Genomic DNA, 13,096 nt, shown 5'->3' on the forward strand with positions numbered 1-13,096 from the left:
ACATTTTAGTTTGAACGTGTATCAAATTTGAACATGAACTCTGATTCTAGAGGTAGGAAAAGAGTATTTCAATAAGTTATTAGTTTGTTCAACAAATTTGCACCTTATTTTGTACCATTTCTCTAGATACTAAACACATGCTAAATGGAGAAAAAATAAAAAATGTTCAAAATATAAACATAAGGCCTTCTCACAAATATCACCTATATTTTTGTTCTGCAGAAATAAGCACTGGAAATATTTTGGTGACCCCTTTTCTCTTCCTCTCTGTCTTTGTGCCTTTGTCTGTGTCTGTCTCTGTCAATCAGCCAGCTTGCTAGCCGAAAATGACACACCCTCACACTGGGAAAATTGAGGAAAGTTTCATAAAGAGACTATTTCCAAAGATGCGGGTTGGTTGTAGGGAAACTGGAAGGGACAGCGCTAACAGCAGGCAGGCTGTTGGTACCTGGGAGCCTAAGGGGGTAACTGGAGGGAGAGCTTCCTGGGACCTGGAGATGGGGAAACTGTGTGAAGACAGCTGTCTGGCCTTTCAGTGGAGGATACAACAGGCCCGGAGTGGCTTTGCAGGGAGGGAGCTTGGGGAAATAAACTCTTGAATCTCCCTGGCCTCCCCACTACTGTCCATCACCTGCCAGGGCTCTTCCTGGACCAACCCAGCTGGAAGCTGGAGGGCAGGAGACCAGCCCATCGCCATCCACACAGCTTGGTTTCCCAGATGGACGCTGAGCTAAAGGCTGACTTTAAAACCTGTGGAGAGAATAAGGACACTTTGGAGAGTGAGAAGGGGTGAATTACTCATAACGCCAATAATCCCAGACAGGAATCATAAACGGCTGCCTCCTCCCACCTCACAGTCTGGGTACCTTCTGCCAGGAGCGTTCTTCCTCCTAGATCTTTGCGTAATGAGCTCCTTAACTTGGATGATGAAAATTCAATTAACAATTACGTTAAGAACAAAAAAAAAGGGAATTTTATTCGAGCCAAACTGAGGATTATAAACTGGGAAGCAGATTCTCGGAAAGCTCTGAGAACTGTTGCCCCTGTTAGAAGTCGAAGGCACAGTCATACACATTTTTGAGACAGAGGATCGTATGTGAAAATGACATACTGATATTTTATATAAAGTTCATCAAGGATACATAGTCCAGGTAAGCACATACACAGCGAGCAGCAAGTCACCATGACGCCTACAGAGATGGGAAAGAACGCTCTTCTTTTAAGAAGTTACATTGCTAGCGTCAGAAGCTTTATGGTAGAGCACGCGCTCCCACCATCTAGGAGCTGTAGTTAATGTGTAATGCAGATGCGCACTGCACATTGGGGGCGGGGGAGGCCAAAGAAACACAGAGAGAGAATTTTATGTTTAATTTTTCTGGTCCTGCCTTAAATTAGAAATTTTATTTCATCACCCTGTCCAACTCAAGTCCCATTTCTTAGAGAGATCTTTTCCTACGTCCAAATTCAGTTTAGCCTCCCTTAGACATTCTGTCCGAGTACCTTGGGCCATTTTCCAAGTAGACCCTGTCCCCTGCTGAAATCACCTTGCTTACCTGGTGAGCTGTTTCCCAAGGATCTCCCCTGATGTGTGTCTCAGGCCAAAGGGCTCACCTGCCTTGCTTTTGCTCTGTCTCGCATACATGGAGGGTGCCTGGTGCCTTGATCATGCTTGTAATCCATCTCCAGACAGATGAATGTGTGGTGGGTTTGCCACTGAGGCCCTTGCTCTGAGAGCGAGTTATTTGCTTTCCACTCTTAGCAACATACAGGTCTTGTAAGGAAGGATTTCTTTAAGTAGGTAATCATGTCTTTTTAAAAATTTTTCAATGGAGTATAGTTGATTTACAACGTCGTGTTAGTTTCAGGTGTGCAGCAAAGTGATTCAGTTATACATAGACACACATCCACTCTTTGTTAGAATCTTTTCCCATATAGGTGATTACAGAGTCTTGAGTAGAGTTCCCTGTGCTGTACAGTAGGTCCTTATTAGTTATCTATTTTATATATAGAAGTGTGTATATGTCAATCCCAATCTCCCAATTTATCCCTCCCCTGCTTACCCCTGGTAACCATAAGTTTGTTTTCTACATCTGTGACTCTATTTCTGTTTTGTAGATAAGTTCATTTGCACCTTTTTTTTAGATTCCACATATAAGCCATATCATATAATATTTATCTTTCTCTGTCTGACTTACTTCACTCAGTATGACAATCTCTAGGTCCATCCATGTTGCTGCAAATGGCATTATTTCGTTCTTTTTTACAGCAGAGTAATATTCCACTGTATATATGTACCACATCTTCTTTACCCATTCCTCTGTTGGTGGACATGTAGGTTGCTTCCATGTCCTGGCTATTGTAAACGTGCTGCAATGAACATTGGGGTGCATGTATCTTTTCATATTATGGTTTCCTCTGGATGTATGCCCAGGAGTGGGATTGCTGGATCATATGGTAGCTCTATTTTTTTTTTTTTAAGGAACCCTCATACTGTTCTCCATAGTGGCTATACCAATTTACATTCCCACCAACAGTGTAGGAGTGTTCCCTTTTCTCCACACCCTCTCTAGCATTTATTGTTTGTAGATTTTTTGATGATGGCCATTCTGACCGGTATGTCTTTTAATGACATAAACACAACACAAAATTTCTTTTGAATGACTCAGTTCATTCCCATGAGAAAGCTAATAAATAGAAAATTGTCCTCTTTTCTTCAGGATATTGATTTATTATCTTTGCATATAGAGAATAATGGTGCTAACTCAGGAACCAGGATGAATCGCTTCTCGGCCTTTTGGCTAAGATCAAGTGTAGGAACCAGGATGACTTCTTGCAGACACTTTATTTGCCTTGGAACTGCCCCTCGAGTTACCTGATACGGGTATAATTTCAAACATCGATTTTCTAATTTATAAGGAAATTTTCCACTTTAAATATTTAGGTTTTTTGGCATCTTTTTTTCCTCTGTCCTTCCTATTCTATAACAAGTGGGTCAGCATCCTGGGCTGATTTTACATGGTTATTCTTCTTAGTCCAAATATAACGTGAATTGTTGTTCTGGAAACAGAAGTCACTCAGAGCCCGTGCCATAATCTTAGTCACTTGCTCATTTATTTAACAATTCCATACAGATGTTCACACTTACAGATAGACAAATGTTGGACAGCATTTACTAATTAGAAAATATAAAACATTAGAGAATTTTAATAAAAATATAACTCCTAGAGCAATTTTACAGCAACATGAGGTGGAATGGACTTTTCTCCCCTTGTCCTCTTGTCTTATTTGAGCTAGAGGTTGGTTGTTTAGAGACCAGTGATTAGTTGTGTGCTTTCCTTAATTCTTATTAACTAATTGAATCTCAATGAAGTACAATATAATGTATAAATATGGGATGCATACTTTTAGCCTGGCACATTTATAGGTAAAGACAGATGCTTTTGTTGCTTTTATAAAGGGAGTTGGAGTGTTCTGCTCCAGTGCACTCACACTCAGCCTCACCATGGGTCTTTGTACCATTCTCTAATGCCTCTGCACATCTGGATGGTGGAGGGTGAAGAGTGATCCCATATCTCGGACCCTTTTCTATTTTCCCCTTTTATAAACCTTTAAAAAAAAAAAAAGAAGTATGCAGATGTAACTGTAAAATCTTTATTCTAATGAGAGAGCTGAGAGCTTGAGAGAACCCACCTGGAAAATCCTCTTATTTTTATTATCTTTCCTGCTTTGTCTATGAGCTGCTTTAGACAGCTCATCAAGCTTATAGGTTAGGGAGAACTTAAGTGAAAGTAATAGAGAACTAGAAATGGGGAAAATAGGGCAACGACAAATCATAATAAAATTACCAATTGAGAAAGAAGATAGAGTCAAAAATCTAATAATAGTGTGCATTTCTCTGTTGGGAAATGTTAGTCCGTTTGGAAGAATCTGTGGTCCACCATTAAAAATTAACTCCATAGTGAGATTTGCTTATCTTAGGTGTTTGGAACTTTTGCCTTGGTAATCACAGGACAGACTTTTTGTTTTTAATAATAGGGGGTGAATGAGAAACCGTGTAGGGAAATTGCTGGTGTTCATAATCTATGGAACAGGGAAAGCTGGAACTTCATAGCATTCTTTCTCTTTTTTTTCGCTTTTTCTTCGCTGTGGAATGGCATAAGTTATTTTCTTTATGGGAAATTTGAGTTACTATCTCCCAACTAAATTTAGGTAGGTACGTTAGAAGAACTTAAAGAAAGATACAACTTAAACCTTGGTCTGCTAGGTTTAAGATACCTGGAAACGATTTTAATTAATTCATTCATTTCTTATGCAACTTCTCTGACCAATTTTCTCATCTATAAAAGGGAGATAATAAAGTCTACCTCAAAGGATGCTGTGAAGATTAAATTAGCTATATTTTGCTTAGAAAAAAAAATTTGCAACTGGTAATCATTTAATAAATGCTAGATGATAATATCAATTGTATTATTACTATTTAATATTCATTAAAAATTTTTTTGTAGACCCTCCGCCAGAAAGTAGGAATAAAACAAGAATATGATGATATCTCCCACCTGTTCCCTACCTTGTGGGAGTTCAGTGTGGAACAGGGTTTCTTAAATAGGATTCCGTAGATGGGTGTCAGGGAGTTTATGCATTCTTCATAGAATTTTGGAGGAGAAAAATTTTCTCCCAATTTACACAAAAAATTAGGTGAGCATATTTTTTTTCCCGAGGAGAAGATTTCCAGCTTCATCAGGTTATCGTGGGGTCAATGATCCCAAACAAAGGAAGGACCATTGGTCTATAAAGATGATATTATTACAGATTAGAGGGGCTGGCAAGCTTCCTCCTGGACCAAGATGGGCCCCAGGGCCTCATGGAAAATTAGGGATTCTTTAGAGCCCCCAGATTGTCTTATCACAAAGTTCTTTCCTCTCTTCACTTTCTTCGGAAAATCCCCATCATATTTTCTCATTAGGTGTGCATGCACACTCCCCGCTCAAATGCCAGTGAAAGAGGAATTGATGCTGAAACATTCAGCAGAAGTTTCTTCCCTCTCATAAGAAAGGGTTTCTCTGAATTTTCTGCAAGACGTCTCACACCTTCCCTGCGCTGTGCGGGACCGATGTCGTGTTGTTGTAATCCCTCCCCCAGAGCGGGGTGTGCATCCGCAAAGGGCGAGAACGGAGTAGGAATGTCCTTGGAAGCCCTGGATCCAGCACAGGGCCCACGTAGAAAACGGTCAAGAGAAGTTGGGTTCTTAACTGAACTATACCACCGTATACAGATATACATTTCTTTTGAAAGAAATGGGATTAAATCTATGAAACATTTTGCTTCCTGTGTTGTCAGAACCATACCCACTGAGACAAATTTAGCTTAAAAAGATTCATTAGTAGCTAATGATTTTGACCAATTTTTAAATTTTTCTTCAGTGGCCATTTGACCATATACAGTGAGAGAGCGACAGGCTGAAGGCAGTGGACTGGGCCAGTACGGGAAAGCAAAAGGAAGGGTCTCAATGCCACATGAGGAAAGAGGAGTAGTCAGAGGGAGGGGACAGAAGGGAGCGGGAAGGCGCTGCCTTTCCCGGAGCTGTGTCACCGTCCTGAGCTGCCCATCACTGACACAAGAGTTTGCAACGGACAGGGTTCTTGTGGTTTCAGCCTGTACGGGAAACTGGCCTTCTAGCAAAGCATTCCTTCATGGAACTAATAATCGCATTTTACGTATGTGCTCCCAAAGCGCAGTCATAAGCATAGCCCATGTCCTGGATAGCTACACAGTGCTCACCACCTGCCCTCGAGCTTCAACTTCCCAGGGGATATTTAGATAACCCAGGACAGTACTTTTGCTTTAAACAAAATTTACTTTTCTTTTAAAATGCAAATCAAAAGGTGGAGGTAGGAAGTAAACGCTGAAACCTTCCTACCGTCCTGAACTGGGGGTTGGGGGTGATGGGAGACCCTCTGTGAGGTGCTTAGGTACAGAGGGGAGGACCGGCTTCTCCCCACTGGCTGTGAGTGTTAGGTGTCACCCGTCAGTGCTTTGGCTGCAAGACACTTGCTGTTGCAGCCAACCTCGTATTAGATTTCACAGGCAGAACCATATGGTTTCAAAGATCTAGACAATTGGGAGCCAACATTCTCTTTGATCCTGCCTAACTTAAAGACTACAATATGGTGTTTGGAAGTTCCCTCACGTCTAACGGTCTGGCGTCTTCGTTCTCACCTCCTGAATTCAGGTCACTGAATTTCTTGCCTGGTTTAGGCCTGGGGCTCCACACTGGCCTCCCTCTCCGGCCCCAAGTGGTCTGCGAATTCCCCAGGCCCACTAAACTACCTCCCTTTCCCTCCATCTCTCTGTCCTCAGGACCTGCGTGTGTTACTGTTCTCTCTGCCTGAAAACCTCGCCATCCCCCCACACTTCCTTCTCCATCTTACCGCCCGTCCCTGGAGACCTCCCTTCATTGAATATGAACTCATCATTAAGTTCTCGCTTCTCCAGGAAGCCACCCCCCAAACATCCCCTCATCCCATGTCTAGGCTTGTTGCCCCCCTAGGGATGGCCATGGCACCATGAACCTGACTACGATCCTAAACCAGGGGCTGGGGGTGATGGGAGGCCCACTGTCAGGTGCTCAGGTGTGGAGGGCGAGAACCAGCTTCTCCCCGCTGGATGTGCCAGGTATCATCCGCCATTATATTTTCTAGTTGTCTGCTCACCAGCTGACAGACCCACAAGGCAGTGAGTGTGTGGGCCTTGCTAATCAATACATCCCAAGTCCAGAAAGATCTCAATAATTATCCCATGAACAAATAAGTGGATGGAGGAACAGGTGAGTATGTCAAGGTTCAAGAATGTGTTTGTTGCAATTATCTTTAGCAACCTTTGTGTTCATGGATCGAAACTCACATGGCTCCTAAAGACATGTTCTTTATATATAATTTTCAAATGGGGGCTGAGGAGAAACACCTTTAATTCAATCAAAATGCTGTCAAAGGAGTTTATAAACCATTTTCTATAGTTAGGGGAGAGGTGGGCTCAAAGTGCTCTGTAAATAGGGTAATACTATATACCAGTTGTCCTAGAAAATTACTTAGTAACAACTCTTTTTTTTTTTTTTTTTTAATTTTATTTATTTATGGCTGTGTTGGGTCTTCGTTTCTGTGCGAGGGCTTTCTCTAGTTGTGGCAAGTGGGGGCCACTCTTCATCGCGGTGTGCGGGCCTTTCACTATTGGCCTCTCTTGTTGCGGAGCACAGGCTCCAGACGCGCAGGCTCAGCAATTGTGGCTCACGGGCCTAGTCGCTCCGCGGCATGTGGGATCTTCCCAGACCAGGGCTCGAACCCGTGTCCCCTGCATTGGCAGGCAGATTCTCAACCACTGCGCCACCAGGGAAGCCCAGTAACAACTCTTTTGTTTTCAAATCTTTCCTGATTTTTACAATACATTATATGGTCATTCTAACTCTAAATTCTTCGGGGATAAAGGGGAAAGGAAGAAGACTTACACCCACACACACATAGAACATTTGGAGTTTTTTCTGTATTTCTGAAAGTAGAAAATGCAAAGAAAGCCAGTGATACACCCCAACTCTAGTTTGTCAATGATCAAATTTTAATTTACTCAGAGCTATGCATAATCATGATTGATCATAAAAGGAAAAGAAGTGATTTTGTTAGAGCTTCTTAAGAAGTTACTCCCAGTCTTTATCAGTTACTCAAAGATAAACATTTATGAATTTTTTTTATTTGGGGAAGTAAGATTATTTTCAATTAAGAGCTGAAGATTAATGCTTCCCAGAGTTCTTTTCAAAAGCCTAGAAAATGAGTCGTTATTTTAGGTTGCCTTTTGTTCCTCATCCTTTATTTTGACCTCAGCTGATTGTTAATTTAAAAAATAAATTGATACAAAACAATGATTGTATAGTAACGAAGTAGTTTCTTTGAGAACCTCCTCCTGGTTCACATATTAAAACACAATTCTGGGGGCTTCCCTGGTGGCGCAGTGGTTGAGAGTCTGCCTGCCAATGCAGGGGACACGGGTTCAAGCCCTGGTCTGGGAAAATCCCACATGCCGCGGAGCAACTAGGCCTGTGAGCCACAACTACTGAGCCTGCGCGTCTGGAGCCTGTGCCCCGCAACAAGAGAGGCCGCGCTAGTGAGAGGCCCGCGCACCGTGATGAAGAGTGGCCCCCGCTTACCGCAACTAGAGAAAGCCCTCGCACAGAAACGAAGACCCAACATATCCATAAGTAAATTAATTAATTAAAAAAAAACAAACCACAATTCTGCGAACGTCACATTCCCCCCCCAAAACTGGTTGAATTCAGTAAACGGAAATGCAGGACGATTAGTTTAAGTCAAGAACCAAGAGCATCCACGTTTTGGAAACATGAAAGGTTTCATTTCTATAAGATCTCTTAAGCCTTTGCAATGAGATCATTTCTAGTAGTTTTAATTGAGATTTATTCCATTTGAAGAGCTCATCTGTCTCTATAACACGGCTAAAATGTACTATGAATTGGAGGCTTTTTTCATAGAGGAAGTTGATTATACAATGGATACCTCAAGTTGAGTAAGATTACCCCAAGGGGAATTAAAGACTGTTTTATCTTGCTTGAGCTATACCCTAGTCATGAAGTTGCCATCCAGATCTTGACACAGGAGGCCAAGAATGCCAGGTGATCACCTCCTTCCAGGACTAACAGTGGGGCCTTCCCATTTCTTTCTTTATCTCTCACTGTCCCATCTTAACCAGTCATTGAGCCACAGTATAAACAATCTTGTTCTCAAGCTGCTGGCTGCTCTCTCTGCTAGCTTGGCTTATGTTCTCCTACTATCTCTCCATATTGCCGTGCATTTGACGAGGAATAAATGTCCCCTCTGATGTTATGCATTAACTTCTCTGAGACCAAATCTGTGCTTCACTCTGTGATCTCCATAGTGTTAGCTGTGGCCTTCCTTAGCTCTTTTCATTGTTCTGTAGGTAGAACCTGATTCACCTAACTCTTGAGCAGGTCAGAATCAGGGTCCACAGTATATTAGCAGAATACTGTACCCCTGTAAGGCTGGTATCTGTCAAGCCAGGGTGAACCCCAGTCACCTGTGAATTCACCAGCTTTAAGCATCCTCAAATCTTATGGAATTTGTCCAGACTGGAAGTCTTCCTATGTTTTCTGGTTAGGATTCTATTACCTTGACTGGGATTTGAACATGAAGAGTTGTTTGCTGGGCTGAGGCTCTGATACTCTGCCTAGCACATGCCACTTTCTCCCCAGGGGCTCTTAAAATCCTGATCCCTGGTTGGCGTCCTGGCCCACCACGAGCATCAGTCGCCATCATGCGATGTTGAGCAGTGCCACTGCTTTGAAACGCCTGTTCCTGTTCCCCTCTCATGACTGGCAATCTTTTGCATAATGTGTTTGGTTGATCTCACTCAAACTTGGTTTTGTCATGCTTATGAGACCCCTTCTTGAAGGGCACCTCTACACCCAGCTTGGTTTTATTAAGATAAACCCCACTTCCTCCTCATCCCCTGTGGCTCGCTGTTGATGTTCCAGGGTGTCCTTCTTCCAAGGCCTCTTAGGTTAGGACCCCTGTAAAGCTGTACATCAAGTTCAGTTCAATACACATTCATTCATTTCTTCCTATGTTCAAGTATATTGGGAAGAGGGGGGTGATGAAATGGCACAGCCTCAGCCTTCCCAGAACTTATGGCATGTGTGCAAGACAGACATCTTAAGAGGTAATTTTAATGTACTGCAAATAAAAAAGAGATTTACCTATCAACTTGCCAACTGCAGTATAAGGACTTGAGTAATGCTTATTAAATTGCACTCTCTGACATGGACGGGCTTTGTTCCCTCTCTAAGCACCACTCCCAACCCCCTCTCCACATCATATCCTTCACCTAATTAATATCCCCCAGGTACTTCTTTAGTCAGGAGAAAACCACATCCCTGACTTCTGCATCTTTGCCATATTCATATCTGGGTAACATAAGAATCTTTCTGAGAGGGACAATTTCCTCTTTCTTCCATAAAGTCTTGCAGTATTTAATTAGTGGAAAATAAACAAATTGGTGTTTAGTGAGTACTGTTCTGTTAGATGACATAAGACTTCTGTATTTTTTTGATCCACAAGGAAAATTTAACTTAGGTGACAGTTACTATTATTAACAGTTATCAAGTGCCCACAGAATACTAAGAATGCCTCAGAATAAATACAAAGGCAGTGTTCCATCCTGTTGTATTTACAATGAGATGAGAAGTATATGTAATGATTCTCAAATTTTAGATCTTAAGCTCTTTCCTCGCCCCATTATGATTATATTTTGTAGCCTGATTTTCTTTATACCCTCCAGCCTCTCATGACATCAGTCTCTTAACATGATAGCTTTCTCAAGGAAGGGTGTATACCTAGTGCTGAATATGATCAAGAAATTGTGGTATGATCTATGTTACCCAGAAAGTAGTATTTTCCTATATTTCCACAGTGCTTTTATTATCTTTTCTAGCAACATTTATACATACTTAGGTAGCTCTTCCTGTGTGCTGGGCACTATTCTAAGAGCTTTACAACTTGTTTAATGCTCACAGCAAGTGCATGAGGGATGCAGTCCCCAGTTTATAAGCCAGGAGAGCGAGGCACTGAGATTAGGTCGGATGGAGATGGCTGGAGCTAGGGTCCATTGCTGTGGAGTCTACATTCCTCAACCACACCACCGAGCTGCCTCTCCAAAGGTGGCTTTAGTGCTTATTAGCACCTCCAGGAAAGGGTGGTATACGAGACACTTATTGCAATGCATTCTTGGTCCACAGCCTTCTTTCTGAGAGCAGTTTACCCCTCATAACTCCTAATGAAGGAACAGGCTTCTCTCGATGTTATTTCTACAAGGTCACTTGTCTCTGAATAGACCAGTCTTGAACACAGGACTCCACCTGGGCCAATAAGGTTCTCTCTCCTGGGAATCTGGAATCAGAACCCCATCAGACTGGAGACTGAAGTTGTGTAGAGTCAAGGCTTACACAGCCATTTCCTGCAGTGCACGCTCATGTGTTTTGGGCGTATCTCGTGCACTGCTGCAGAGAAAAGCAAAGACTGCATGGCCTCAGAGAGATGGAAAGAATGACTTTGATTACTGTTTTCCAGTTTCCACCTTGAGTTCAGTGTCAGATCTACCTGCTCTTCCCGCCTTGGCTTCGTTGGATATGACTGTGTCAGAATTTCTATTCGTTATAGTCAAAGTTGTCAAGTTGTGGGCAGCTAACAGTCACACTGGTCATCTAGGTACTTGTTGGTGAACAAGGTTATTCGTCATTTATTACCATTCTCACTCTCATTCTCACCATTGCTCCTTCCCAAGTTTACCTGTAAAAATAAAACTATTTCTGGAAAAAGGGGGGGACTTGAATTTTATTAGCAAATATTTCAGAAAAGTTTTGTTGATAAAGAGTTGGAAGTGAAGTTCATTGGGTATAACTCAAAAAATGGACAACTTCAGGAGATTTCAAGAAAAGGAGAGAGGGGCTTAGCTACAGAGGGGACCAAAATGAACTTGAAAAAAATTCACATTTCTACCCAGGACTGGCCTTTACTTAGCTTTTGAAACAGCCAGTTCTTTAAAGTAGAAGGCAACTAAATTTAAAGGTTGGAATAACCTGCACGTGCTAATAACCCATCTTATTTCTCCTTTTTAGTCGTGTGATTATTCCAGAGATGGATTTATTATCTTATATGCAAGTTGACAAAGGGAAAATCCAAATAACCTAATAATTTGTTGTGGTCATTACTGAATAGTTTCTGACTTGGTTGTTCTGGAGTCTCTATGGAGAATCAGCCCCCAGATGGACATATTTCTTACTTTCTTTGAAAATGAAATCAGGAAATTTAAGATGTTCCCCAGTTGACGTTCAGATAAGGCCCTCTATATATTTTTTTTTCCTTTTAAAAAATTCTTCCTTTATTGGTAAAAAGAAGAGTGGTTCTATGATGCAATCTCAAGGGCCATCAAAGTGTTAAAGCCATCAGGTGTGTCAGGCAACAGGCAGCCCCATCCTCCTTCAGGGCAGGGCCAGTGGTTCCCATGCAGATAAGGCCCTCTTGATGCTCTGGACTTATAATAGAGTTTTGACTCAGGAAAATTGCTTCTCTTAGCATTTATTATAGCATCAAAGGAACCTTCTGCCCATGGGGGAAAACATAGATTTTTCTGAGTAATAATTATATACTGCTGTAGAATCACAGCACTTGGAAAGGGCCTTAGAAACAAACAGGGCTAAATATCAGTTTAAAAACTAAATTTGTAGAGATTTAAGGACCGTGCTAACAGGAATATAAACTTGAAAACCAATATGCATTTGAATATATGTTTTTTTAAAGTTTAAGTTTCGCATAAACTGAAAACACAAGTTTTATTTTCCCTTATCTTAGCCTAAGATAAGGGAAAGATAAGGGAACCAAGGCTAAGATAAGGGAACCAAGACAAAAGTCAAGCAATGAAGACTATTCGGTAACATAAAAAAATATTTGGTATTCTGTAATTTTCCATAATGTCACACGTTACTTAGGGGCTATAAGCCTGATTTGCTTTGTCCATAGCTAATATTAATCGATATTTTAACAGAATGCTCTCTTTGCGAAATCACCTTATGGCACTACTTTCAACAGCAGCGTCTATCACAAAATACATTTCAACTGTTTTGCAAACAAACTTTCTTCCAATTAATAATTAAACAGAGGAACAGCTTGTGGTATATGCTTGGAACTAACTTTACTATATATAGTTGGAAATGATAGGCACACATGAAGATGTGACTGAAGCCGGGTAACATTTAAATATTCAGTTTTTCCTCTGTTACCTTGACTAGAGTAAAGTTAGTTCCCAAGGTAAAAACTGAGTGGTCTGCCGGCATATGGTATAACCTCCATTTGAGTGCTAAAAGCTGGATACTGTTTTTGTGAAACAGATGTTGTAGAGTGCAGCAATGCACAACTGACTCTAGCTAACAGCTGGGAATCCTTCGTGACCCATATAGCGAGAAATAAACATAGTCCTATGCTTGGCAAAAGTGTAAGAAGGCAAATTTCCATTTGTTAAGAGCTTA

The 13,096-nt window shown here is 41.5% G+C and overlaps 1 protein-coding gene across 21 annotated transcripts in view; it reads left to right on the forward strand.

Annotated features, from left to right (window-relative positions):
• LOC309646905 (uncharacterized protein) overlaps positions 1-13,096 on the forward strand; it is a gene marked incomplete at its 3' end in the record, with an annotated part of 286,525 nt that overhangs the window by 49,388 nt on the left and 224,041 nt on the right. The window lies entirely within an intron of this gene.

This window comes from Balaenoptera physalus (genome assembly GCF_965194825.1).
Source record: "Balaenoptera physalus genome assembly, chromosome: 17".
In the NCBI taxonomy this organism is placed as follows: Eukaryota; Metazoa; Chordata; class Mammalia; order Artiodactyla; family Balaenopteridae; genus Balaenoptera; species Balaenoptera physalus.